The 25,000-nt window shown below is 41.6% G+C and overlaps 1 protein-coding gene and 1 long non-coding RNA gene across 10 annotated transcripts in view; one reads left to right on the top strand and one right to left on the bottom strand.

Moving 5' to 3' along the window:
• The window catches only part of igsf11 (immunoglobulin superfamily member 11), a 230,107-nt gene that overhangs the window by 109,496 nt on the left and 95,611 nt on the right, over positions 1–25,000 (bottom strand).
• On the top strand, positions 14,730–19,027 carry LOC147833796 (uncharacterized). Its single transcript, XR_015510029.1, has 3 exons — positions 14,730–16,417; positions 16,585–16,918; positions 17,087–19,027. It is a non-coding gene; the product is annotated as an uncharacterized LOC147833796 (long non-coding RNA).

The following is a 25,000-nucleotide window of genomic DNA, read 5'->3' as shown; positions in this document are numbered from 1 at the left end:
AGATGACGGCTTTTTTAAATCGTTGCTTGGGGTTAGGGAAGGAGGAGGGTGGCTGGGTCGGCTGATTGGCCGGCCGCCCAGTCAATCATTCAGTCATTCAGTCAGACAGCGGCCTCTGGCAGCTTTCGAGAGGCGTTAAAGCTGCGAAAAAGCACGCACAGCGGCCTCTCGCGGATTCCCGAAAACAAAACTGCACAAATACGTACCTCCCGGGTCGTATTTTGCAGTCTGCAGAAACCTCCGCGGGCTACGTTTCCAGAAGGAGCCTGGGTTGCAACTTTAAACTAGCACACAATTGGAGTAACTTTGCTCAGTTGCTTCAGTTTTGTTCTATGCTTAAACACGGTGTTGAGAAACCTTTATGATTAATTAACCTTGACGAAGTAAAGCGTGGTTAATACTGACATCGGTTAATCGCTTCATCCTTAGTGGCGAGTCCTGATAAACAAAGGACTAAGCTGATGGAAAATGAATGAGTAAATAAATAATGCTATTAATGTTTTTAATTAAATAAACACTTTTAAACCAAACAAAGCACAAAAATAATGAATCTAAAAATGTAAAGTTCAAACAAAAATTTGTATTTTTTTGAAGAATTTTTTTAATGCTCTGATATTATTATGCTGTGTTCACACCAGACGGATTTGAGACGCAGAACATTTGAGTTTACTCTTTTAATTCGAACGTCAAACCGCTTCATTCGCATCAAACCCCTTCGTCATTCGCATCAAACCCCTTCGTCATTCGCATCAAACCCCGCTTCATTCGCATCAAACCCCGCTTCATTCACGCATCAAACCCCGCCTCATTCGCATCAAACCCGGCTTCATTCACATCAAACCCCGCGTCATTCGAATCAAACCCCGCTTCAATCACATGTCAAACCCCACCTCATTCGCAACTAACCCGGCTTCATTTCGCATCACACCCCGCTTCATTCGCATCAAACCCCGCTTCATTCACGAGTCAAACTCCGCCTCATTCGCATCAAACCTCGCTTCATTCGCATCAAACCCGGCTTCATTCGCATCAAACCCGGCTTCATTCACATCAAACCCCGCGTCATTCGCATCAAACCCCGCTTCATTCACGCGTCAAACCCCGCCTCATTCGCATCAAACCCGGCCTCCTTCGCATCAAACCCCGCTTCATTCACGAGTCAAACCCCGCCTCATTCGCATCAAACCCCGCCTCATTCGCATCAAACCCTGCCTCATTCGCATCAAACCCGGCCTCATTCGCATCAAACCCCGCTTCATTTACGAGTCAAACCCCGCCTCATTCGCATCAAACCCCGCCTCATTCGCATCAAACCCTGCCTCATTCACATCAAACCCCGCTTCATTCACGCGTCAAACCCCGCCTCATTCGCATCAAACCCGGCCTCATTCGCATCAAACCCCGCTTCATTTACGAGTCAAACCCCGCCTCATTCGCATCAAACCCCGCTTCATTCACGCTTCAAACCCCGCCTCATTCGCATCAAACCCCGCTTCATTTACGAGTCAAACCCCGCCTCATTCGCATCAAACCCCGCCTCATTCGCATCAAACCCTGCCTCATTCACATCAAACCCCGCGTCATTCGCATCAAACCCCGCTTTATTCACGCGTCAAACCCCGCCTCATTCGCATCAAACCCCGCTTCATTTACGAGTCAAACCCCGCCTCATTCGCATCAAACCCCGCCTCATTCGCATCAAACCCTGCCTCATTCGCATCAAACCCCGCTTCATTTACGAGTCAAACCCCGCCTCATTCGCATCAAACCCCGCCTCATTCGCATCAAACCCTGCCTCATTCACATCAAACCCCGCGTCATTCGCATCAAACCCCGCTTCATTCACGCGTCAAACCCCGCCTCATTCGCATCAAACCCCGCTTCATTTACGAGTCAAACCCCGCCTCATTCGCATCAAACCCCGCCTCATTCGCATCAAACCCTGCCTCATTCGCATCAAACCCCGCCTCATTCGCATCAAACCCCGCCTCATTCGCATCAAACCCCGCCTCATTCGCATCAAACCCGGCCTCATTCGCATCAAACCCTGCCTCATTCGCATCAAACCCCGCCTCATTCGCATCAAACCCCGCCTCATTCGCATCAAACCCCGCCTCATTCGCATCAAACCCCGCCTCATTCGCATCAAACCCCGCCTCATTCGCATCAAACCCCGCCTCATTCGCATCAAACCCCGCCTCATTCGCATCAAACCCGGCCTCATTCGCATCAAACCCGGCCTCATTCGCATCAAACCCCGCTTCATTCACGCGTCAAACCCCGCCTCATTCGCATCAAACCCCGCCTCATTCGCATCAAACCCGGCCTCATTCGCATCAAACCCCGCTTCATTTACGAGTCAAACCCCGCCTCATTCGCATCAAACCTCGCTTCATTCACGCGTCAAACCCCGCGTCATTCGCATCAAACCCCGCTTCATTCACGCGTCAAACCCCGCTTCATTCACCCGTCAAACCCCGCTTCATTCACGCGTCAAACCCCGCTTCATTCACGCGTCAAACCCTGCCTCATTCGCATCAAACCCCGCCTCATTCGCATCAAACCTCGCTTCATTCACGCGTCAAACCCCGCGTTATTCGCATCAAACCCGGCTTCATACGCATCAAACCCCGTTTCATTCACTCGTCAAATTCACTTAAGGAACAGACACGGATTCCCGTGATGGGCAGGGCTTCTGTCTGCTCGGTGACTCCAGCTTTGTTGCTAAATGGGTAACATGGATTTTATTAAGAAAATAACAGTGTTTATGTGCTTTGTGAAGGCTGAAAAACAGTGTCGATACATTTAGGGTCGTGTCTGAGTCCACTACATCCTTTCAGAGGTGCAGCCAGCTCTGTGAGCTCATCAACTCCTCCAGAAACTGAACCTGGATGAGGGAGGCTTTCAGCGGTGCTTCTGACAGAGCCGAGCCCAGTTTGATGTACTGTGTCGGCAGGAGGATTTCCCCTAAGACATCGACAACAGGCCCTACGTCACAATCATACCCCCACAAGAGCAAGCTTCTGATTGGTTAATTCATGCGTATCGCACCACAGGATGTCTATTCCCGCATTTGCATTGACTTACATGTGTATATCACTCGCGCTTGACGCTTCGTCCACTTCTGGTGTAAACACAGCATCGCACACACACACACACACACACACACACACACACACACACACACACACACACACACACACACATACACACATACACACACACACACACACACATATCCATTGCTTAATTAATAAATATATTCCTTTTGATGTTTTAAATATACTGTATTATTCAAATCCAAGTCCAAATGCATCCAGACAGTATTTGTATATGCTTTATAATAGAGTCAACACATAAAATATCAACAGCTTATAAAACAGGCTCCTACTTTATTCATGACAGTAGAGTGTCTGAGTGTGTCTGGATCATTCCTGCAGCTTTAGAAAAAAGATCAACGTCTTCGTCATTGCAGGATATACACACACTAATATGAGTGTGGCTTTGAGAAACTGGTCTGATCTGTACTTTTGGAGGAACTTAATATAACCGAGAAAACATCGCAAACACACGCACACACATAATGCAGAGAATTAATGAGCGACTGGAGAAGTTGGAGAGATTAAAGACTCTTAAAAGCCCAGATTCTGCTCTGCTCTTCTTCTCTCCGGACAGCAGCTGCTCTAACTGGACACAAGAGGGATCAAACGTCATGTGACTGACCATGTGACTACAGCTGGTGTCCTCGACACACTTAGTGCTGCTCAATGATCTGAGAGACCTTCAGTCTACCCCCCCCCCACACACACACACACACACAAGTTGGTATTACTGGTTACTCTCCAAACCGCTTATTATACGGTCCTACTCCGATACCAAACCCTCACAAGACAACTATGGCAAAACTTGAAAGTCAAATACGGTAGTTAACCGTTCCAAGTTACAATGGATTTACTCGCTTTTCGAAAGTAAAGCAACTAATTGCTTTTTAAGTACAAAAAAAGTGATTTATGAGGACATTGCTGACATCTCCATTTCTCAGAAAGCTTATAAAGAACACAAGCTTTTATTTTTTCTTCCAGAAAATACAGTTAGTTTAGTACAAAAAAATCAAGGGAAACCTATGGAATGTCCCCACAATTCATAAACAATGTGTATATGTGTGTGTGTGTGTGTGTGTGTACTTGTTTTTAAATCCCAGTGGGCATTTAAACCTGAATGTACACAGAGTCATGGGGACTTGTGAGTTCCTCACAGGGTAAACATGCGTATAAATCACTCATAATGAAGTATTTTGAAAATGTGGGATTGAGTTTAGGGGTAATGTTGGGGTAGGGATAGAAAATATAGAGTTTGTTTAGTAAAAACATCATTCCGTCTATGAGAGTCCCCACTGGGGTATAGAAACAAGTCTTTGTGTGTATGTGTGTGTGTACTTGCTTTTATATCCCAGTGGGCACTTAAACCTGAATGAACAAAGACTCATGGGGACTCAATTCTGGGGACCAAAATTGAGCTCCTCACAGGGTAAACATGCGTATACATCACTCATAATGAAGTATTTTGAAAATGTAGGGTTTGGTTTAGGGGTAATGTTGTGGTAGGGGGAGAAAACATAGAGTTTGTATAGTAGAAACATCATTCCATCTATGAGAGTCCCCACTGGGGTATAAGAACAAGTCTTTGTGTGTATGTGTGTATGTATGTACTTGCTTTTATATCCCAGTGGGCACTTAAACCTGAATGTACACAGACTCATGGGGACCGAAATTAAGTTCCTCACACAAGGTAAACATGCTTATAAATCACTCATAATGAAGTATTTTGAAAATGTAGGGTCGATTTTAGGGGTAATGTTGAAATAGGGGGAAACATATAGAGTTTGTACAGTAAAAAAACATCATTACATATATCAGAGTCCCAACTGGGATATAGCACAAAAGTCTTAGTGTGTGTGTGTGTGTACTTGTTTTTAAATTCCAGTGGGCACTTAAATCTGAATGTACACAGACTTATGGGGACCAAAATTGAGCTCCTCACAGGATAAACATGCGTATAAATCACTCATAATATAGTATTTGGAAAATGAAGCCTTGAGTTTAGGGGTAATGTTGAAATAGGGGGAAAAACATAGAGTTTGTATAGTAAAACATCATTACATATATCAGATTCTCAACTGGGGTATAGGAACAAGTCTTTGTGTGTATGTGTGTGTGTGTATGTGTGTATGTATGTACTTGTTTTTATATCCCAGTGGGCACTTAAATCTGAATGTACACAGACTTATGGGGACCAAAATTGAGCTCCTCACAGGGTAAACATGCGTATACATCACTCATAATGAAGTATTTTGAAAATGTAGGGTTTGGTTTAGGGGTAATGTTGGGGTAGGAGGAGAAAATATAGAGTTTGCAAAGTAGATTCATCATTCCGTCTATGAGAGTCCCCACTGGGGTATAAGAACAAGCCGCAGTGTGTGAGTACTTGTTTTTATATCCCAATGGGCACTTAAACCTGAATGTACACAGACTCGTGGGGACTTTCAAAATTGAGTTCCTCACAGAGTAAACATGCTTATAAATCACACTTAGTCCCTTTATTAATCCGGGGTTGCCACAGCGGAATGAACCGCCAACTTATTCAGTACATTTTTACGCAGCGGATGCCCTTCCAGCCGCAACCCATCTCTGGGAAATAAATCAAACATGATGGAGTATTTTTAAATTGTAGGGTTGGGGTTAGGGGTGATGTGGGGGTAGGGGGAGAGAAAATACAGAATAGAAACATCATTACATCAGTAAGAGTTCCCACTAAGCTATAAGAACAAGTCTGTGTGTGTGTGTGAGTTTACTTGTTTTTATGTCCCAGTGGGCACTTAAACCTGAATAATCATGGGCTCCCTCAAAACTGAGCTCCCTCTGAGTAAACATGCTGATAAATCAGACAAAACAGAGTAATGTTGGGGTAGTAGGAGAGAAGATATGGTTCATATAGCAGAAACATCATTACGTCTATGAGAGTCCCCACCGGGATATAGGAACAAGTCTCTTTGTGTGTGTGATCATGTCACAGTAACAGTGTCATCTGAGCAGGAGTTTGTAAAACTACAGCGGGGTTCAAATCGAATCACACTGCAGCCCGTCGAACACACAATCACCTCAAACCATGCAGAAGAGTCTCGACAGCGCCTCGGGCACACCAGAGAGAGAGAGAGAGAGAGAGAGAGAGAGAGAGAGAGAGAGAGAGAGAGAGAGAGAGAGAGAGAGAAAGAGAGAGAGAGAGGGTCCCACAATCCATCACTGCTCTTCAACTCTCCTCTCCTCGTCATAAGGCCTCCAGACAGCATGTTATCTCTCCTTCTCTTCTGCAAGCATCTGTTCATCATTATGAAACATCACTCATCTGCTTCATCAGGATCAGAACATCACTCTGATTAGATTAAGAGCGCTCGCATTAGCACAACCGTCCAGGCTAACACTAAAGTTGCCGTCTGAGCAAGAGTTCTTTCTCAGAACGTCATACATCATTTGCGGAGTGTTTTATTATGAATCGCCGCATCTCAGTGTCCTAATTACTTGCAAAAAGTGCTTCTTAATTCAGAGCATTTCAAACATGCCAACACTGTTAAAGCACACATCAATTTAGGCCTGTGACGATATCTATATTTTGTTGTAGGATATATTGCACAAAAATATATTTCAATAATTGATATTATTATAATTTTATGCCATGCATTATTTAATGCAAGAATGACAATATAATAAAAGAACAAAGAACAAATCACAACCCAAGCTCGTTCTGAAAACGTAGCCCCGTGGACGTTTCAGGAGACCGCGATTTACGTGGCCGGAGGTACATATGGCTGCATTTCGTTTTTTAAGTGAATGCTACGGGGCGGTGTGACGCCGCTCTTCTTCGCGCTTGCTGGTTGACGGCTTACCTCTTCTGTGTAAGGGGCTTTCCCGCCGCAACCAGTTTGTCCGGTTAGCTCGTCATGTTACGTCGGCAGAGCGAAGTCCCGGAGGGGAGCTGGCCGAGGTGACGAGCGGGTTTGAGTCCGAGGAAGAGCGGTTCCAGAAATCAGGTGAGACAAAAATCAGAATAAAAAAAATAAAGGGAACGAGTTCGTAATGGGGCGAGAATGAGGTGAAATCCGAAAACGTGGTCAAAATCAGACGAGATCTTTTCTTTTTTCTGGACGGCTTTTGTAAATCGTCGCTTGGGTTTAGGGAAGGAGGAGGAGGAGGGTGGCTGGGTCGTCCGATTGGCTGGCCGCCCAGTCAATCATTCAGTCATTCTGTCAGTCAGTCGGACAGACGGTCGATCTACAGCGGCCTCCAGTGGCTTTTTACGCGAGAACAGAGCGGGCGCAAACGGTAAAAACAAAAACTGCACAAATACGTACCTCCCGGGACGCAGGGCTCGAAATTAACTTTTTTACTTGGTAGCACCGGTGCTCCCAACTTCAAATATTTAGGAGGACCAAAAAAATTTTAGGAGCACCAGAAAAAATTTAGGAGCACCCACCAAAAGTGAATGAGCACCGCTGCAAATTGTTTTTGAAGGGATTTATTGTATTTTAAAACAACATTAATAGGACTGACAAAAACTAGAAACAACTATCTAACTAATGCTGCGAAGACGTTGATATTTGTGTGCAATAATTCCAAAATGAATGTCTAATAATTAGGCCATAAAATATTAATGATGCTAAAAAAATGACAATAATAGTAACAATGAATTGCATTTCTCATTATGATACTGCCTTGAATGTGCATGAATGAAGGTTATCTGCTATAAAAAGTCTGTTACTTTATGAAAAATAATTGTATAGTTTGCATCAAACAAAAATAAAGCATTGCAGTAAGAAATATTGATTTTGTATTGCTGTTTTTATATGCACATCAATTTAATAAATAATATTTCTGCTACAAAACAAACAAAAGGTTATAATAAATCATTCAATTCAATGATGAAAGCTGCAAAGCAGTCATCAGTAAATAAATAAAAAAATAATATACAAATCAAAAAAGAATAGACAAAAGAAAGTAAGTAAAGTCTCACTTCTATCACTCTTTAAAAGTTTTGGTTTCAGTTTGTGTCAATTTAAAGGTTCAGTCTGAGATGATCTTCATTTTTCTGTGTTAGTGGAAAGCAGGCGAGTCAGCCGACCCAATTTATGAGCAGGCAGAGCAGGATTCTTGCGCTAACCATCGGCGCAATACCGCTCTTTGTTATGAGCCGCAGTTTCAGTGTAAACTTAGTAAAGGCGAGCTTCTTTGGCGATGATATGTACAGTATTAGATTTGACTTTTAGCGGACATTTGCCCTGAACACGCAGTGAATGCAACGCATGGAGATTCGGGCGCCTTCTCCAAGAAGTGCGTACTCGATTGATCTCAGCTGGCGAATCATTATTCACCACGTGACGTGTCATGATCGCTTTCATCTGCGCCTTAACTTTAGGTGGGGTTTGCAAACCTGTGTGCTTTAAGTTTTTACTCTTCAGCCGTTTGCATTTCCCGTGGTCATCAAAGCTCCTTCCCTGTCATCTGACAGCGGAATACCTTGAGTGAATGACAGCTAATATGAACCAATATAGCGGCAGGGAAGAGCGATTCAGCACGTTTTTACAAAAAATCAAAACAGGTCGCACTACAACCATTATCTGCAGTCGCACTAATGCGCCCAAATATATTATGAGGTCGCATAGATTCATTTTCGGGCGCATATGCGACCAAAATGGCCGCAATTTCGAGCCCTGGGAAGTATTTCGCGGGCTCCAGAAATGTCCGCGGGGCTACGTTTCCAGAATGAGCCTAGTTAACAAATCATGTTTTAGAATATTTCATTTAATTAGAGTCATTTCAACAGTTTAATAATTAGGCATTGGAATCAGAGGGCCCAACCATACACATTGTTTGGCTTGATTTGTTGTTATTTTCAGACCAGCGCAACATTAATTTTCATGTTTTGAGTCACGTTGTTTAAATAGCAAATCCATTTGCGCCACTTTGTGAACTCATAAGTGTGCTGGACTATAAAGACGGTGTGTTAAGCCGCATTGTTGGAGTGTTGCTGTTCTTGGGAACTGAAATAGACCGTGCCATTAACCAACTATAAGCTGCGCTAAAGTCCAGCAGAGTGTGTTAGTTATGTGTCTATGCAGGTCTAAACGCTTACACACTGCTGAATACACACAAGACGATCAGCAACACACAAATATCTTTACAGATGAGAACAATTAAAGGATTAAAATGATCCAGAAATGATGATTTTCTACATCAATTTAAACACCACTGCCTCCATGCCTTCTTCACCTCGGGGGGCTGACCATTCATGACCATCTGCATCAGTATAATGTGATAATTATGATCAGTATTATTGATTATCTGCAGATTTATATTTGCTTTAATAAACTCAAGTGTAATTGTGTCCAGCTGTGGGGTTTTGGAGACGTCTGCTTCAGCATATGTGGATAAGAACAGGACGTGTGTTTGGATATAACTCAGTTTTCTGAGCACACTTCATTATTATTGCTCATTTATTCCTCTGCTGGAGATCAGAACTGAATTTAGAAATAGTTTTGAACAAATCTCTGAGCTTAACAAAGGAAATTAAATATGTGGGCTAATAGTTGTGTTCAGTGGAGAGAGTTTCCACCGTTTCCTCACTCCACCAAAGTAAAGGAGTAAAGTAAAGGAGTAAAGTAAAGAGGCTGAATGGAGGAGGCTCGTTCTTTATCCTCGCGCTGCAGATGCCCTGTTTACTGTTTTCTCGCTAGTGAAGCGTTCAGTTTTTAACCAGGGAACCCAGGGAAACCTACGCAAGCATGAGGAGAACATGGTGAAAACACCACGGGGAAAACTCCACACAGAAACGTTGACTGGCCAAGTAAGGATTAAAACCAGTGATGTTCTTGCTGTGAGGGAACAATGCTAACAACTGGGCTGCCGTGCTGCCCAATCTAGGAAGTGGGAGGAATGGAGGAGGAAGGGTGGATTCTTCAAGATGAAGATGACTGTGCTAGGAAGACCATGGTTATTTATAGTGATCTGATTGGAGAACATCTGAGTGGAAAATCATGTGATAGTTAATGCGGGTCCAGCCATGGTCAATCATAAGATGTGATCCTCTCGAAACTAGTTTATAAATAAACTTCACTTAGAGTCTTTGCAGTCTACTAAGAGACAGCATTATTCAGAACTCAGCCCAGAACTGAGTATCTTAATGACCCCAAACTTTTAAATCAGGAGAGAAAACTCAAACACATCTCTTATTAATGAGGCTGAAAACTCATTAAAATTGGAGACAAATTCATTTACGCCTAATTTATGTCATTTGATTCTGCTTTTCTGAGAAATCAGCCTGAATAAGACTTCTTTACAGTTCTTCTCGCAGCTCTGTGAACGAGTGGTGATGTAGACGCATGTGTGACATTGTGTGTTCTGTGTTTTCAAGAATTTATTTTGGCTTAACAGATGCTGAAAATGTCTTACCGAGCATCTTAATAAGCAAATCGTGAGTAAATTGAAAATGTGGTCATCATTTAAATGCAAGTTCAGAACCCTGCACATTAATGGCATCTTCATGACAAGTGTAAAAAGATATATACAACATTAAATTTGGCAGAAGTTAAGTCTACGCCGTAAAAAAAATCCATAAATGACCCCAAACTCTTAAATGATTAAACTCTGAAGAGAAAACTCAAACACATTTCTCATTAATGAGGCTGAAAACTCATTATATTTGGAGACAAATTCATTTACGCTTACTTTGTGTAATTTGCAACAGATCCTGCTTTTCTGAGAAATCAGCCCGAATAAGACTTCTTCATGGACCCTTTTCACAAGACTGTTATGACACGTTTAATCAACCCAGGCTAATTACTGATACATTCCCCCGTCTACATTTCTGGACAGCGCAAAATAAGACCCTGGAGCTACGCTTATTTGCAGTTTTTATTTTCAGAAATCCACGAGAGGTTGCCGTGTACGTTTTTCAGATCTCAATTTTCTCTAGCGAGTGCCATTCATGCCTGCTGTTCTCTCGTAAATCCACCAGAGGCCACTGTCTACTGACTGACTGATCATTCACACCCACCTGCCCAACCTTTTCTCTAAACCCAACAGATGTTTTCAAAAGCATCGACTGACTCGATCACCCCTTTTCCTTAACCCAACCGATAGTGTTTTTAAAAGCACAGATTGACTCAATCACCCCCTTCCCTTAACCCAACCGATAGTGTTTTCAAAAGCACCAACTGACCTGATCACCCCCTTCCCTTAACCCAACCGATAGTGTTTTCAAAAGCACCAACTGACCTGATCACCCCCTTCCCTTAACCCAACCGATAGTGTTTTCAAAAGCACCAACTGACCTGATCACCCCCTTCCCTTAACCCAACCGATAGTGTTTTCAAAAGCACCGACTGACCCGATCAACCCCTTCCCTAAACCCAACCAATAGTGTTTTCAAAAGCACCGATTGACCTGATCACCCCCTTCCCTTAACCCAACCGATAGTGTTTTCAAAAGCACAGATTGACTCAATCACCCCCTTCCCTTAACCCAACCGATAGTGTTTTCAAAAGCACCAACTGACCTGATCACCCCCTTCTCTTAACCCAACCGATAGTGTTTTCAAAAGCACCAACTGACCTGATCACCCCCTTCCCTTAACCCAACCGATAGTGTTTTCAAAAGCACCGACTGACCCGATCAACCCCTTCCCTAAACCCAACCAATAGTGTTTTCAAAAGCACTAATTGACCTGATCACCCCTTCCCTAAACCCAACCAATAGTGTTTTCAAAAGCACAGATTGACTCAATCACCCCCTTCCCTTAACCCAGCCGATAGTGTTTTCAAAAGCACCGACTGACCCGATCAACCCCTTCCCTAAACCCAACCAATAGTGTTTTCAAAAGCACCGACTGACCTGATCACCCCCTTCCCTTAACCCAACCGATAGTGTTTTCAAAAGCACAGATTGACTCAATCACCCCCTTCCCTTAACCCAACCGATAGTTTTTTCAAAAGCACAGACTGACCTGATCACCCCCTTCCCTTAACCCAACCGATAGTGTTTTCAAAAGCACCGACTGACCTGATTAACCCCTTCCCTAAACCCAACCAATAGTGTTTTCAAAAGCACCGACTGACCTGATCACCCCCTTCCCTTAACCCAACCGATAGTGTTTTCAAAAGCATCGGCTGACCTGATCACCCCCTTCCCTTAACCCAACCCATAGTGTTTTTAAAAGCACAGACTGACCCAATCACCCCCTTTCCTTAACCTAACGGATAGTGTTTTCAAAAGCACCGATTGACCTGATCACCCCTTCCCTAAACCCAACCGATAGTGTTTTCAAAAGCACCGATTGACTCAATCACCCCCTTCTCTATACCCAACCAAAAGTGTTTTCAAAAGCTCCGACTGACCCGATCAACCCCTTCCCTAAACCCAACCAATAGTGTTTTCAAAAGCACTAATTGACCTGATCACCCCTTCCCTAAACCCAACCAATAGTGTTTTCAAAAGCACAGATTGACTCAATCACCCCCTTCCCTTAACCCAGCCGATAGTGTTTTCAAAAGCACCAACTGACCTGATCACCCCCTTCCCTTAACCCAACCGATAGTGTTTTCAAAAGCACAGACTGACCCAATCACCCCCTTTCCTTAACCCAACCGATAGTGTTTTCAAAAGCACAGATTGACTCAATCACCCCCTTCTCTATACCCAACCAAAAGTGTTTTCAAAAGCTCCGACTGACCAGATCAACCCCTTCCCTAAACCCAACCAATAGTGTTTTCAAAAGCACCGATTGACCCAATCACCCCTTCCCTAAACCCAACTGTTAGTGAACCCAACCCTTTCCTTCCGGTAAATCTGACTTTACTCTTTTCTGGCTGCCGTTATCAGTCTCACACTTTTGTTTTCCTCTTTCTGAAAGTCTTGATAACACCATCATGGAGTTTTTCTTTTATTATTTCAGCAAATAAGATCATAAAAGCATGATGTGTTGTCCTCTCCTATCCACTGCACTCTAACTGTACCAACTATGATCACTTCTGCTGCTGAGAAACATGCACATGTGAAAAGAGGCCATCGTTCATCTAGCAGCTCTGTGAATGAATGGTGCTGTGTAAAAGAGTGTGTGTGTGTGTGTGTGTGTGTGTGTGTGTGTGTGTTTTCTGTAGTTTGTGGTTCTGCATGAATAAGGTGAGTCCGGCTGTGAAAGTCACCTTGAAACACAGCTGTGACTGAACACCAGAGACTTCAGAGGCACAATCCTATTTCACACACACACCTCCAAAAACACTTAAAACACACTCGATATATGCAGATGTGTGCTTTAATGGTGTCAGATCAAGCCTGGAGGTTAAACGGTACAAGACCGCACTAGTGATGTGAAGGACAAGGGCTCGACTGCTAGGAAATAAAATAATGAGAGTAATGTAAACCTTTAATTTAATGCAACTTACTTTGGAAATACATTTACTGGCCATTTTATTAGGTACACCTGTTCAACTGCTCGTTAATGCAAATTTCTAATCAGCCAATCACATGGCTGCAACTCAATGCATTTCGGCATGCAGACATGGTCAAGACGATCTGCTGCAGTTCAAAGTGAGCATCAGAATGAGGAAAAAAGAGGATTTAAGAGACTTTGAACGTGGCATGGTTGTTGTTGCCAGACAGGCTGCTCCGAGTATTTCAGAAACTGCTGATCTACTGGGATTTTCACGCACAACTATCTTTAGGGTTTAAAGAGAATACTCCGACAAAGAGGAAATATCCAGTGAGCGGCAGTTCTGTGGGCGCAAATGCCTTGCTGATGCCAGAGGTCAGAGGAGAATGGCCAGACTGGTTCCAGCTGATAGAAAGGCAACAGTAACTCAAATAAGCACTCGTTACAACCGAGCTCTGCAGAAGAGCATCTCTGAACACACAACACGTCCAACCTTGAGGCGGATGGGCTACAGCAGCAGAAGAGCACACCGGGTGCCGCTCCTGTCAGCTAAGAACAGAAAACTGAGGCTACAATTCACACAGACTCACCAAAACTGGACAATAGAAAATTGGAGAAACGTTGCTGCTCTGATGAGTCTCCATTTCTGCTGACACTTTCGGATGCTCGGCTCACAATTTGGCCTCAACAGCATGAAAGCATGGATCATCCTGCCTTGTATCAGCGGTTCAGGCTGGTGGTGGTGGTGTAATGGTGTGGGGGAGATTTTCTTTGGGTCCATTAGTACCAATTGAGCATGGTGTCAACGCCACAGCCTACCTGAGTATTGCTGCTGACCATGTCCATCCCTTTATGAGCACAGTGTCTCCATCTTCTGATGGCTACTTCCAGCAGGATAACACACCATTTCATAAAGCTCAATCATCTCAGACTGGTTTCTTGAACATGACGATGAGTTCACTGTACTCAAATGGCCTCCACAGTCACCAGAGCTCAATCCAATAGAGCAGCTTTGGGATGTGGTGGAACGGGAGATTGGCATCATGGATGTGCAGCCGACAAATCTGCAGCAACTGTGTGATGCTATCATGACAATATGGAGCAAAATCTCTGAGGAATATTTCCAGTAGCTTGTTGAATCTAAGGCCAAAGTAGTTTCAACCCGGTAACTAGTAAGGTGTACCTAATAAAGTGGCCGGTGAGTGTATATGTAAAAGACATTATCAATAAGATATTAGTAATCTTTTTTTTTTACCAGAATCAAACCAAAACCCATACTGTATGTAAAATAAATAAAAAGCAATGAGCACACCGATAGTGTACAGTATGTGTGTGGATCATGGCGGTGACAGGGAGATGTTCAGGAGTGTTTTTGTGAGCTGCAGTCTGTAACGAATCACATTATGAGCATCGTCACGCCACACACAGCCTCCTTTATATCAGACATAAGAGCAAACGCTCTTCATCCGCAACTGTGAACCCACAGCGCTGCGCAAATGAAAAAAATACAATCTCAAATGTCTGAGAATGTATTTATGCATTCATATTGCTGCTGGGACTTAGCCCTCCTGAATTATTAGCCTTCCTGTTTATTTTTTCCCCAATTTCTGTTTAACAGAGACGATTTCTTCAACACATTTCTAATTATAATAGTGTTAATAACTCATCTCTAATAACTGATTTACTTTCTCTTTGTCATGATGACAGTAAATAATATTAGACTAGATATTCTCCAAGACACTTCTATACAGCTTAAAGTGACATTTAAAGGCTTCACTAGGGTAATTAGGGTAAGGTTAGGGTAATTAGGCAAGTCATTGTATAACAGTGGTTTGTTCTGGAGACAATCTAAAACTGATATTGCTGAAGGGGCGAATAACATTGACCCTAAAATGGGTTTAAAACTATTAAAAGCTGCTTTTATTTTAAGCAAAATAAAACAAATAAGACTTTCTCCAGAAGAAAAAATATTAGAGGAAACACTGTGAAACATTCCAGAGTCTGTTCAACACCATTTGGGAAACATTTGAAAAAGAAATTCACAGGAGGGCGAATAGTTCTGACTTCAGCTGTATGTGTAAATATCATTTTCTGCTTGCTCAAACTACTTATCAATAGTTGAAACAATGCACAAAGTTTTTTTTTTTTTGTTTTTTTTGGGGTGGCAGCCTAATTGTTTTATGTTCAATCCACTTAAATGTATAAAAACAATGAAGTTAACTTAATCAATTTGTGATAGGACAACATAAAGGAATTGTGTGGGTTTTACAGTGTGTGTGCATGAGCATATTTGTGCAGTTTTTGTTTTTGAGAATCCGCGAGAGGCCGCTGTGTGCGCTTTTTCGCGACTCTCATGAGCGCACGCCGTAATTTGCAACAGATCCTGCTTTTCTGAGAAATCAGCCCGAATAAGACTTCTTCATGGACCCTTTTCACAAGACTGTTATGACAAGTTTAATCAACCCAGGCTAATTACTGATACATTCCCCCGTCTACATTTCTGGACAGCGCAAAATAAGACCCTGGAGCTACGCTTATTTGCAGTTTTTATTTTCAGAAATCCACGAGAGGTTGCCGTGTACGTTTTTCAGATCTCAAATTTCTCTAGCGAGTGCCATTCATGCCTGCTGTTCTCTCGTAAATCCACCAGAGGCCACTGTCTACTGACTGACTGATCATTCACACCCACCTGCCCAACCTTTTCTCTAAACCCAACAGATGTTTTCAAAAGCATCGACTGACCCGATCACCCCTTTTCCTTAACCCAACCGATAGTGTTTTTAAAAGCACAGACTGACCCGATCAACCCCTTCCCTAAACCCAACCAATAGTGTTTTCAAAAGCACTAATTGACCTGATCACCCCTTCCCTAAACCCAACCAATAGTGTTTTCAAAAGCACAGATTGACTCAATCACCCCCTTCCCTTAACCCAGCCGATAGTGTTTTCAAAAGCACCGACTGACCCGATCAACCCCTTCCCTAAACCCAACCAATAGTGTTTTCAAAAGCACTAATTGACCTGATCACCCCTTCCCTAAACCCAACCGATAGTGTTTTCAAAAGCACAGACTGACCCAATCACCCCTTCCCTTAACCCAACCGATAGTGTTTTCAAAAGCACCAACTGACCTGATCACCCCCTTCCCTTAACCCAACCGATAATGTTTTCAAAAGCACAGACTGACCCGATCAACCCCTTCCCTAAACCCAACCAATAGTGTTTTCAAAAGCACTAATTGACCTGATCACCCCTTCTTTAAACCCAACCAATAGTGTTTTCAAAAGCACCGACTGACCCGATCACCCCCTTCCCTTAACCCAACCGATAGTGTTTTCAAAAGCACCGACTGACCCGATCACCCCCTTCCCTTAACCCAACCGATAGTGTTTTCAAAAGCACCGACTGACCCGATCACCCCCTTCCCTTAACCCAACCGATAGTGTTTTCAAAAGCACCGACTGACCCGATCACCCCCTTCCCTTAACCCAACCGATAGTGTTTTCAAAAGCACCGACTGACCCGATCAACCCCTTCCCTAAACCCAACCAATAGTGTTTTCAAAAGCACTAATTGACCTGATCACCCCTTCCCTAAACCCAACCAATAGTGTTTTCAAAAGCACCGACTGACACGATCACCCCCTTCCCTAAACCCAAACAATGAAGTTAACTTAATCAATTTGTGATAGGACAACGTAAAGGAATTGTGTGGGTTTTACAGTGTGTGTGCATGTGCATATTTGTGCAGTTTTTGTTTTTGAGAATCCGCGAGAGGCCGCTGTGTGTGCTTTTTCGCATCTCGAACGACTCTCATGAGCGCACGCCGTTCACGTTCGCGCTGTTCTCGCGTAAAAAGCCACCGCAGGCCACTGTCGAGCGACCGTCTGTCCGACCTTCTATCCGACTTACTGACTGAACGATTGACTGGTCGGCCAGACCAGCAACCCTCCTCCTCCTCCTTCTTCCTAAACCCAAGCGACGACTTACAAAAGTCGTCCAGCAAAAGAAAAGCTCTCGTCTGATTTTGACCGTGTTTTTGGATTTCACCGCATTCTCGCCCCGTTATGAACTCGTTTGCTTTTGCTTTTTTGGATTCAGTTCTTTGTCTTACTTGATTTCTGGAACTGCTCTTTCCCGGTCACCGCCGCGGCTGGCTCTTCCTCCGGGCCTCCGCTCTGCCGACGTAACAAGATGAGCTAACCGGACAAACTGGTTGCGGCGGAAAAGCCCTCCAAACGGAGGTGAGCCATCAGCGGGTGAGCGCGAAGAGGAGCATGGTCACACCTCCCCGTAGCGTTCGCTTAAAAAAACAAAATGCAGCCTTACATACCTCCGGCCACGTAAATCGCGGTCTCCAGAAACATCCGCGGCCTACGTTTTCAGAATGAGCTTGGGTTGGTAATCACAATACCGTGATATTTTTATCCAAAGTTAGTATACCGTCAGAATCTCACACGGGCCCATGCCTAGAGTGTGTGTGTGTATCAGCCTGCCTGAATGTGATCAAATCAATGAGGTCCCGAGAGGAGCGTCAAAGCCCAATCTCTGCGCCTCTAATATACTCCTCAGAGAGAGCAGATCCAGCGTTCACAGGAACAAATCCTCCTCATTTGCAAGGCCACGCTTCTCTCTGACAGCCCTCGGCTCCGTATGAATAAATAAACCGGCTCGATGGGTGACCAGAAAACCACCGCTGCTAACTTTCAGAAGTCAGAAACCCCTCCAAGAGCAGAAAAACCAGAAAGATCGGCTCCAAAACTCACAACAGCGTGAAGAGGAGAGGAGAATAGACTGTGTGCAGTTCTTCACATTATGGTGTGAGCAACTGTGCATTGTCAGTGTTCAACGCTAAGGATTTTTTCTACTGGGCCGATTGGGCCAGTGGTTGAGGTTTATACTTGCCCTGCCAAAATTTTCACTGGCCCCACTAAAAAAAAAAAAAAATTAATAATGTGGCAAAATAATGTCTATGAATCTAGAATTTAAACATTTAAAAATGTTAATAAATGTATAATGAACAAAATTAGTTTGATTTTATGCAAACGAAAGAGCAGTATGAAAAATGTGCTGGTATTTTAGTGCAATTCTAAATTATTTTTATAAAAATGGCTTGCCAAACCGACAACTCTTCTTTTTTTTTCTCCCAGTTTCTTAATTTAGTACCCATGTAATTGTCTGCTTCCAAGACTTTAGAAACTGACGTTTTCTTTTAGCCTCATAGTTAGATGTTGCCATCTTTTCGCTGTAATTGTTGTTACAATGTTACGAAAAAAATTGCATGCTCACTGTTACTGGCCGATAGGGGCCAGTAACAATCCTGTCTACTGTCCCGAGCGTCTTTCACGCTGGCCCCGGGCCACCGGGCAGTCCTTATTGTTGAGCCCTGATTGTTATTATCATTGTTTGTTATAAAAATCCATTTAATTTTATTTATAAATATTATAAATGGGTAGCACGGTGGCTCAGTGGTTAACACTGTGGCCTCACAGCAAGAAGGTCGCTGGTTCGAGTCCCAGCTGGGTCAGTTGGTGTTTCTGTGTGTTCTCCCCGTGTTGGCGTGGGTTTTCCCCACAGTCAAACACATGCGCTATAGTGGGATTGATTAACTAAATTGGCTGTACTGTATGAGTGTGTGTGTGTGTGTGTGTGTGTTAATGAGTGTGTATAAGTGTTTCCCAGTGCTGGGCTGCAGGTGGAAGGGCATCCACTGTGTAAAAAACATAGTTGGAATAGTTGGCGGTTCATTCCACTGTGGCGACCCCTGATGAATAAAGGTGAAAAGAAAATGAATGATTGAATAAATATTGCACATAATTAGTGTCAATAATATGTACAATTATTGTTATTTAGAAACATGTTTATAGAAAATAAGATTTATTTTTTAGGTATAATTATAATTAATAAAACACTGTTATGAGTGAATTTAATAAAAGTTAAACTAAAATAACAATATTACACACATACAGTTCATAGTTTATCAAATTCATTCATTCATTTATTTTCTTGTCGGCTTAGTCCCTTTATTAATCCGGGGTCGCCACAGCGGAATGAACCACCAACTTATCCAGCACGTCTTTACGCAGCGGATGCCCTTCCAGCCGCAACCCATCTCTGGGAATAATTTATCAAATTATTATTCATAAAACTTTAAATGTAAAATACAGGACATTTATTTTTAATTAATACAAATAATTATTAGCAGCAAAATATTTATTCATTATTATTAAACAGAATATTTAAAACAAACACAAACACAAAACACACACACACACACACACACACACACACACACACACACACACACACACACACACACACACAAATATTTATAATTTGGTAAATTATTGTAAATAAAACTTTAAGGGAAAATAAATAACATAAATTTTGGAATTATTACATAGAAATATTATTGACAAAATATTGTTTAATTATTATTACAACAGAATGAATTAATAAATTACACTAAGTATAAAATATTATTTTTACAGTTACAATATTATTATTTTACATGTCTAATATATATATATATATATATATATATATATATATATAAGAGCTAAATACAAAAATTAATCAAACAATGCTAATTAAAATACATTTATTTAGAATCATTGAAAATTGTTAATCCTGTTTGTTATTATTATTATTATTATTATTATTAAAAATGATGAGTAGTAGTCATAGAATCATTGTTTAAAATGTTTCCCCGGCTGGGACAGTTAACTTTTCTGTGTGGAGTTTGCATGTTCTCCCTGTGTTGGCGTGGGTTTCCTCTGGAATAGTTGTAATAGAATAATGTGCTGCTTTGAAACAATAATTATTGTAAAAAAACAATGTACAAATAAACTTGAATTGAATTGAACATGCATTGTTCCAGGTGTTTGATGGGATTATAATAATTAATAATAATTCCTTACATTTATATAGCGCTTTTCTGTGCACTCAAAGCTTTACACACAATGGGGGGGGGGGGGGGGGTCTCCTCATCCACCACCAGTGTGCAGCATCCAGCTGGATGATGCGACAGCAGCCACTTTACGCCAGACCGCACATCAGCTGATTGGTGGAGAGGAGACAGAGGCCAGTGGGCAGAATTGGCCAGGATACCCAGTGAAACCCCTACTCTTTTTCGAAGAACGTACTGGGATTTTTAACGACCACAGAGAGTCGGGACCTCGGTTTAACGTCTCATCCGAAAGACGGCGCTCACTGAGCAGTATAGAGTCCCAGTCACTATACTGGAGCATTAAGACCCACACAGACCACAGGTTGAGCGCCCCCTGCTGGCCTCACTAACACCACTTCCAGCAGCAACCTAGCTGTCCCATGTGGTCTTCCATCCAGGTACTGACCAGGCGCAGCCCTGTGTAACCCTGTTAGCTTGTGTTCACCGTTTCTATGGTGATTCAGTGTTCGCAAGGGAATGCAGAGATGTAAGTTGTTATATTAATAACAGTAGAAACCTATTAGATTTACATCTTTTAATGTTTTTAATGTGTATTAACTGTGAAAATTGACCATTAGCTTCATGTGGGAGTTGCAGAGATCTAGCTGCCGGCATCCTCAATGTTGAGTGTGGAGGTCAAAGTTTAGTGAATGAATGAGGTTAGAGTCAGAGGTTATCAGGACAGATGATTTCTCCTAATGAGAGCTGAATTCTCATTGGCAGGTGGAGACGATCGTATCGAGTTCAGCGAATGCTTTCAGCTCTCTCATTAGCAGAAGCGGTTCTGGTCCTCCATTAGGCGTCCTGGGGTCGAACAGCATTGATCTGAGCCAGAAATACTCTCATCAGTACCCCAGCGCCAGACTAACCTGCAATTTACGCAGAAAAGGTTTCGAAGCCTTGTGGAGTGGCACTTGAGTCGCAGGAAAAGAGCTGCTGTGCTTCATTCTCGATCAGTGATGGAGGAACATTCACTTCTGAACACCGTCAGGTCCGCATTACTGGAGCTTTGGATGAAAGCAGCTGACGTGTGTTTTTGTAAAATCAGTTTTGCATCAAGATTTAAAAGTCTCAGATAATCTGCTCGCTGTCACAGATGTTCCTTAAGTGTAACTCTGTGTGTCACTTATGTAAAACACGACTGGCCGAGCAACTGCTTTCACATCAGAAACGCACAATTCTGTTTCACATTTCTCTAATAGTCTTTAGCTTAAGATGTTCTTTGCATAATATGCTCTATATTAATAAATCAATTTATTATTGTTATTTTAATAATAGAGTAATTGAAATAATAATATTATTATTTTACAGAAAAAAAAACGTAGTAATGTGTTATGCAATAAATTTAACTAGTTTACATATAAATTCTAGCACTGCTAATTATAATTGATCATAATAATACTAATGATAATAATAATATTAACAAACAGAATAACAATTCTCAACTAGAACCTAAAGTTTATTGACAAACTTTGATGTTGGCTTGAGAACGTGACTGCGCTAGGACTGGGAATGGCAGTTGGCAGGAAGCACGGCGGCGGTTGCTAAGTGGTTGCTAGGCAGTTGCTAAAACAATTATGGCATTGTTAGGTGGTTGCTAAGCAGTTGCTAAATGGCAATGCTCGTGTACATATTTGATCAAATGCTAATACCTAGTAGGAATTTCTAGCATATGGTATTACATTTAGATAATCATTCATAGCATGTAGCTAATCGTTATTGGCACTTGGCTTCCATTATCATTGTTACCATGCATAGTACACAGGAAGTTCCATTTGCTAGCATGAGTCAAACAAGCCAATGCCCAGGTCCCTACTATGTTCTGATGTAGAGATATTGCCATTTTTAAATGGTTGCTAGGTTATACTGTTTTATTGCTATGGGGACATTTGACAGGTTAGTGATGATACATCAAAGCTTCTTGGCAATACGAGTGATCTTAATCAACCCCGATGTTTCTATGACAGTATTTATGAGTGTCAAAAACTGGACTTGAACATTATGTATTCCTGGTGTTGGGTTGCGGCTGGAAGGGCATTCGCTGTGTAAAACAAATGCTGGATAAGTTGGCGGTTCATTCCGTTGTGGCGACCCCTGATTAATAAAGGGACTAAGGGATTGAACATTATGCAAAAATGGCTTGCCGTATTTTTTTGAAAATACAACGCTTAATAAGTGTGAAAGTGATACATGCAAAAATGGCTTGCCATATTATAAGGAAAATAATGCTTAAAAATTATTAGTCTGATAAACCTTAAAGATATAGCAACAAAATCTACCGCATCTAAACACAGCTTTTGGCCAAATCTGGGGCTTGTATATTTTTTTATATGCTCGGATTATAAAAAGTTAATATTTAACATTCTTTATTAAAAAAACGATAAGTCTTATAGGCATGAGGAGATATAGCAACAATCTTGAATGTAGAGGGCACATTTTGACCTTATTTGGGCCTTGTGGCATGAACGGCCTGGGAGGAGATACGTTTGTTTTTAAGGACTGAGTAGCATAACAGTATGTTGGCTTTCTCAAGCCAAATAAATAAAAATATGTTTAATTAGCATTGTTTGATAAATATTTGGGCGTCACGGTGGTGCAGTGGGTAGCATGATCGCCTTACAGCAAGAAGGCTGCCGGTTCGAGCCCTGGCTGGGTCAGTGGGTGTTTCTGTGAGGAGTTTGCATGTTCTCCCGCTGTTGGCGTGGGTTTCCTTCGGGTGCTCCGGTTTCCCCCACACTCCAAACACGTGTGGTATAGGGGAATTGGGTAGGCTAAATTGTCTGTAGTGTATGAGTGCGAATGAGTGTGTGTGGATGTTTCCCAGTGATGGGTTGCAGCTGGAATGGCATCCGTAGCCCTGATATACATTAGATTAGTCAGTACTGCAGTAAAATCTGGAGTTTATCTAATAAAATAACTTACGATAACGCTCCAAAAATGAGTACAGCCAAATTTATATGTTCTAGAAAAATATTAAATACAAATAATAAAAAAAAGAGGAAAAATCAAAAGAAGCAAAACAACGACTTTAGATGAAATTTTGTAGGTTGTATTTTTTTGTGATATTTTGCATGAATTTAATTGTATTTTCTTTCAATTTCTTAATATGTTTGACTAAAATATTATTTTAATAAATATATCTGTTCAAGAAATCTGTTTTGTACCTATATTCACTGAAAAATTGAGGAAAACTTTCATTTTCAAAATGGGATGTCCTCAATTGTTCTGAGCATTGTATGTGTGTGTGTGTGTGTGTGTGTGTGCGTGCGCGTGCATGTGAGAGTGTGTGTTAATTTAGTTACATTTTTATTTATTTTGAATATTCTGTTGAACAGTAATGAATTAATGTTTTGTTACTAATAATTCTTTGTATTAATTAAAAAATAAATGTTATATATTTTAGAATTAAAGTTTTATGAATAATAATTTAATAAATTAGTGTGTGTGTGTGTGTGTGTGTGTGTGTGTGTGTGTGTGTGTGTATAATATTGTTATTTTAATATAACTGTTATCAAATTCATATACAGTCGAAGTGAATTATTAGCCCCCCTGAATTATTATCACCCCTGTTTATTTTTTTCCCAATTTCTGTTTAATGGAGGGAAGATTGTTTCAACACATTTCTAAGCATAATAGTTTTAAAAACCTATTTCTAATAAATTATTTATTTGATCTTTGTCATGATGACAGTAAATAATATTTTATTTGATATTTTTCAAGACACTTCAATACAGCTTAAAGTGACATTTAAAGGCTTCACTAGGTTAATAAGGGTAACTAGGCAGGTTAGGGTAATTAGGCAAGTTATTGTATAACGATAGTTTGTTCTGTAGATTATTGAAAAAAAATTTTGCTTAAAGGGGCTAATAATTTTGTCCCAAAAATGGCTTTTAAAAAATTCAAAACTGCTTTTATTCTAGCCGAAATAAAACAAATAAGACTTTCTCCTGAAGAAAAAATATTATCAGACACACTGTGAAAAATTCCTTGCTCTTTTAAATACCATTTGGGAAATATTTAAAAAATAATAAAAAGGGGGCTAATAATTCTGACTTCAACTGTATAACAATATTTTATTAATAATAATTATACCTAAAAAAAAAAAAAAGACACACACTAATTCACTACGGGCCATTTAGTTCATCAATTCCCCTTTAGCGCATGTGTTTAGACTGTGGGGAAAACCAGAGCACCCGGAGGAAACCCACACCAACAAGGGGAGAACATGACCAACTGACCCAGCCGGAACTCGAACAAGCAACCCTCTTGATTAGAGGCCACAGTGCTAACCACTGAGCCACCGTGCCACCTATGTTCAGCTGTATACCACTTAAGTTTGACATGCACTCCTGTCTCTAGTTGTCTTATCTGATGACATATAACTCATTCAGTACATGTGTCAGTGGCTCCCTCATGTCATATAACTTATAGACAGCTTTAAAAACCCTACGGTGAGGAAGTGTTGTCCCATAACTGATATCTCATCAACGGTGTGGAAAGAGTTAAGATTTACTCTCGAGCTGCATCTCTGACCTTTCATTCAGCAGACACACGTGTGTTTAAGTATTTAAACATC

Source organism: Danio rerio, chromosome 15 (assembly GCF_052040795.2).
Source record: "Danio rerio strain M-AB ecotype USA chromosome 15, GRCz13ab, whole genome shotgun sequence".
Taxonomy (NCBI): Eukaryota; Metazoa; Chordata; class Actinopteri; order Cypriniformes; family Danionidae; genus Danio; species Danio rerio.
Note: the sequence above shows the minus strand (reverse complement) of the source record. Positions and strands in the feature narration are given on the sequence as shown.